Genomic DNA, 6045 nt, shown 5'->3' with positions numbered 1-6045 from the left:
TTTAAATTTGGATTTCTAAAGTAGGGCCATTACTTTACAACTAACAAAAACAAAAAGTACTGAATAAACTATAGGTATGACAAGATATGCCTACAAAAAAATAAAATGCACGCCTGGGTGGCACGAACTTGCTCTTAGGGTTCAAGTTGCTAGAATAGTTAGCCCTTTTTACATAGAAATTTAATAAATGTAATTATTGTACTTTTTTTTTTTTAATTAACGAGAGAATTCTCCCAATTTATTTAGCTAAATTTGCTATTAATAATTACAACAAATATTATAATAGGTATATAAAAATATAATATGTTATTTATAATGGCATTGGCCATTAAATATATTGTTTAACAAAACTTATAACTTCTTTTTTAAATTCAAACTTATTAATAATTATATACTTACATAGCTATATGTATAAAAACAAACGAACAAAAAATTAACACATAAAAATCGTTTTTAAAGGAATAAAACAACATCTGAAATCAAATTGCCCTCCAAAACAAGTGTGCAATTACATTTATTTTATAAAGATGCATTTTTAGAAAAAAAATTCAAAATCGTTTTTTTTTAACTTATTTTTTATAAATAATTTTTAGGTTTATCTACCTAAAACCAAAATTAAAAAAAAAAAAAACGAAAATTTGATTTTTGAACAAAAAAATTTCAATTTTTTTTTTTTTTAATCCAAAAAATATTTTTTTCAAAATTTTATTTTTGGCTTATATTAAATTATATAAACGCTTTTTTACAAAAAAAAAACTCGTTGAAATCGAATTAGAAGTTTCGGAGAAAATCGGTTAAAAAAAAATGGTTCTATGGCAGGTACCGTTAATAATGATTTTTAGTCTGTCAGTCCGGATCTTGCAGTCTGTCAGTCTGTCAGTCCGGATAAAAGCCACTTGGCATTTATCCGAAAGCTATATTTTTACTGATTAATGACCTATTAAAATTGATTTAACGTTTTCTAATAGTGTCTGTGGTTTTTGGTTTTTATTAATACCTACCTACAATTTTTGAAAAATTTAAAAATGATAAATATTGTCAAACAATGTCATAGTTTTTCTTATTTATATAAAAGAAATAATACATAAATAATGGTACAATATTATATTTTGTGTTATTTACATGTTTAAACTGACTGAAGCACATTGTTTTGTTTCCTTTAATTTGATATAACTCTCAAAATAACGCTCTGAGAACTGCATGGACTCTGCCCATTTGCATATAAAACCCCTCTTACCTCTTTCACTTCATTATGTACTTTCATAATAACAAATTCTTCCTTATTTCGTGACCTTTCTTTATTAAAATATTTTGTAATTTTTCGTCGGCTACAGGTCTGATTTGAATATATATTTTTTAACTAGTTCTCGATCGACGTTTCGATTGTGGTTACAATCTTCTTCAGGATCTAAGAAAAATATTTCTAAAAATTGCTATTATAAATAAAATTTATACTTATCTTAAAGTTTTTATATTAATGGATTTCTTTTTATTCTTGTTTGATTTCTTTGTTATGTCTTGAAAAAGACGTTTTTAATCATCGATGAAATTTCGATGATTAAAAACGTCTTTTTCAAGACATTTTCCTTTTAGAGTTTTGAAATATTTGAACATAACCAAGAAATCAAACAAGAATAAAAAGAAATCCATTAATATAAAAACTTTAAGATAAGTATAAATTTTATTTATAATAGCAATTTTTAGAAATATTTTTCTTAGATCCTGAAGAAGATTGTAACCACAATCGAAACGTCGATCGAGAACTAGGTAAAAAATATATATTCAAATCAGACCTGTAGCCGACGAAAAAGAACAAAATACTTTCATAATAACTCGGCTTACAATAGGCGTTACTACACCGAAAAAAAAATCCAATATCAATTTAACATTTTTTAAATATCAAAATAACATTTGTTAAATATCAGCCAAAAATGCTCTATAAAATGTGTTTTATGATATTTAAAATGTTAAAACAACATTTTTATTATCAGGATGATATTTAAATGTCACATTTTGGAAATTTTTTTTGATATTTTATTATCATTTTTTCATATCAATTTCTCATTGCAAATTATTAAAAAATATTAAATAAAAAATTCTTAATGTGTACTAATTTAAAGGCGCTTTGTATTTTTTCGAAGTAAAATGTATGATTTACTGAGAAAATTTGATCGGCAATAAGATTTTACTTCACATAGTTTGGGAGAAAATAACAAAACACTTATACCACCTATAATAGAAAAAATATTATCACCACTATTTTATAAGGATCACTTTCAGTAATGTTTTATTTCATTTTTAAGAAAAAAAGAAAGAAAATACTTAAAATAATAAAAATAATAAAAAAGAAAAAGAAAGATATATCATCATAGTAAATTGAAACGTAAAATCTACTCAAAATTGATATTTTAATTGTCAAAGTGAAATTTTCACTATCCACTTAGGCTTAAAAAAATATCAAAATGATATTTTAATTGTCAAATTGAAATTTTCACTATCAACCAAAAATTAAAAAATGTCAAAATGATATGATAAAATATCAAAATTGATATTTTAATTGTTGGACGACTTTTGTCACTGAAAAATGTTAATTTGATAGCTGTTATTATCAATTTTTTTTTTCTGTGTACACCGAGAAAACAGACCACATAGAATTATGCGGATCGCACCTTAATTTAAGCGGATTTCTGCATGGGTTTTTGCTAAGATGGCTTTCACCTTAATTTAATGTGACAAGTCACATTAATTTCTTGATTAGGTACGCAAATAAAAAAAAAAAAAAACTGGCAGCCACCGGGGATCGAACCTACAACTGTTGGGTTACTAGGCCAGTGCCTTACCACTGTGCTATCTCACTGTTGGAAATAAGAATGATAAACTGCAACTAAAGCTAAAATCTGATCATAATTTTAAAATTTTTATTTTTGGTCGATTTTTTAAGATAAACATTCACATTAAAATAAGAGGAAGTTCACATTAAATTTAACTTAGTTTAAGTGGAATCACCTTATTTTAAGTGGACATCACCTTATTTTAAGGTGGTGAAATTTAATGTGCGCATCATCTCCGTGTATAGACGAAATATCAAAAATTGTTTCAAATGCACCCACACAGAAGCAAAAAGGTACATAAAATTAATGAATTTGTACATTAAATTAATGTAAAAATTCATGGCAAATGAGCCAATGTAAAAATTCATTAAATTTAAGAATCTTTTTAAGAACAAATTCATAAGGGAATGAATCTTTCTTAAAAATTAAGAATAAGTTCTTAAATTTTATGAATTCTGTTCATACACGAATTCGAAAATTTTTGAACATGTTTAAGGAAAGTTTCTTAGATTTTAAGAAAAATTCATACAATTTAAGAATTATTTCTTATAATTTAAGAACAAAGTTTAAGAAAAGTTTCTTACATTTTAAGATTATTTCTTAAATTTTATGATTTTTTTCATAAGTTCCGTAAAAATTTGAATGAAATGTTGCTTAAATTTTATGAAAAAAATCATAAAGACTATTAATCCAGTCAAATAAGGGTTTAACCTCGGAATGAATGTTAGTAGAAATTTTTTTTTGCTCAATATCTTCCTTTTGCCATTCTATAACATATCTCAAAAGTCTAGAAAAATCTCATGTCCGCTTGTCGCGATTTCAAGGTCAAATCGCGAAATGGAGATTTTCAAAATTAGCAAAAATAGGCTATGGTATTATATACACATATGATACATGATTTCAAGGTATTTTTTAATGTTGATTCCAAAAATCTAAAATCAAGGCAATCTGACGTCTCTGAAAAAAGTTATACCTGTTTTTCATCTGTCAACCCATATTATTATAACAGTTGCTAACTTACTACCGAAAAACCCTTAAAAGTTATGGTAGCGGAACCAAATTTTGCATGAAGGTTTTAAGATACACTATCATTCAGAATCAAAACAATGCAATGCAAAAAACATTCACATCTATGACAAAATGGTATTTTTTGAGAAAAGGGGAAATTTTGGGATGTGCACTAAAAAACATCCAGGTACAATCTTGGAATTAGTGTTAATAGGCTAATTTTTTGGTTTCTATGTTTGTTTGGATATTCTATAATTTATGTCAAAAATCTAAAAAATCTCATGTCCGCAAGTTCTAATTTTCCAGGTTAAACTAAGTTAGGTGCAGATTTAAAAAAAATAATAAGAAAACTTTAGATTCTTATATGTATACCAACATAACCCATATCATTTCAAGGTATTTTTTAACGCTGATTCCAACAAAACCCACAAACAAATCAATATGACCATCCCTGAAAAGTAATGTACCTTATTCATGTTGATCTGACACAAATATCTGAAGAGTAGTTTTTCAATTTTTTCAAATCTGCACCTTATCTTCAAACCAAGAAAATTAGGACTTGCGGACATGAGATTTTTTTAGATTTTTGAGGGTAGTTAAAGAATATCCAAACAAAGATTAAAATGAAAAAATTAGCCTATTAGCACTTATTCCTAAGATGAACAAGAATCTTCTTTAGTGCATATCCTAAAATTTGCCCATACATCAAAAAATACCATTATTTCGCAGGTATATATATTTTTTGGATTGGATTGTTTTGATTTTTAATAATGATGGATTCTAAAATCTTCATGCAAAATTTGGTTCATCTACCATAACTTTTAAGGGTTTTTCGGCAGTAAGTTTGCAACTGTTATAATAATATGAGTTGACAGATGAAAAACAGGTATAACTTTTTTCAGAGACGTCAGATTGCTTTGATTTTAGATTTTTTGGAATCAGCATTAAAAAATACCTTGAAATCATGTATCATATGTGTATATAATACCATAGCCTATTTTTGCTAATTTTGAAAATCTCCATTTCGCGATTTGACCTTGAAATCGCGACAAGCGGACATGAGATTTTTCTAGACTTTTGAGATATGTTATAGAATGGCAAAAGGAAGATATTGAGCAAAAAAAATTTCTACTAACATTCATTCCGAGATTTACCCCTTTTTTCTCCTTATTTGACTGTATTATATGAATTTTTCTTAAATTTTTATGATTGTTTTCATAAAATGTAATACACATTTCATTAAAATGTATGCATTTATTTATATAGATGCATATAATATACATTACCATTCCAAGCATTTAATTTGTTCCTGAACAAAATTGTATTCCAATCAAACAAACAGCAAAAGAAAACAACCCAAAATCTAAGACAAAGAAATGAAACAGTTTTTAAAAATAAAAGAAAAGTTATAAAAATGTTTTATTGGTCACTTTCACTACAAATATCACTATAAAATTATTTTTTAATTTAATTTTTCTTTTTTAATTGATGCATCATCTGGAAAGATAAAAAAAAGTTTGTATTAGTAAAATGACTATGTACTATTTGGTTCAAAAAAATCGAAATAGAAGGTAGAATTATCTTTTACCTTATTGTAATGGGCAGCATTAGGTTCTGCAGCTGAAAGAAAAAACAATACAAAATTGAATAAGTTGGGGAAAAAGCACAATATAAAAAATTTAGGTAGATACAGCATTAAATAAAATAATTTGAGGAATGTTGATAATATTACTTTAAAACAAAATTTAAATATTTAAAGGAATAAAATAACATGCAACACTTACTAAATTCTATGTTTTCCAAACATGATGTGTTTGCTTTATTTTGCAATGACAACTTCGGCTGTACTGGATCTGTTGCAAATAGCCTTTAAGATGGTTTTTACTGTGCAGTATTAAGTGCCCTTTTGTCGGTTCTGTTATATTTCGCTTTTTTGCGAAAATAACATTGTCTAAAATTGAAGATTACTTACGTGCCTACTCGTTTCACACAAGTAGATATCTAAATTATGTACCTATAACAAATATTTTTTAAATATATTTAATATATAAAAGAAAGAAATGTTTAACAAATTATGTTTTTATACTTATCTGAGTATATGGGAAAGAGGCAACGGGAACCAACAAGAGCATAATGTCTTATACTCTTCAAAATTGTTTATACGTGGTTTAAAATGCTTAACACTGTTTATAATAAATATTGTTTT

This window comes from Episyrphus balteatus, chromosome 4 (genome assembly GCF_945859705.1).
Source record: "Episyrphus balteatus chromosome 4, idEpiBalt1.1, whole genome shotgun sequence".
NCBI lineage: Eukaryota > Metazoa > Arthropoda > Insecta > Diptera > Syrphidae > Episyrphus > Episyrphus balteatus.
The sequence above is the reverse complement of the archived record's forward strand: the minus strand, read 5'-3'. Positions refer to the sequence as shown.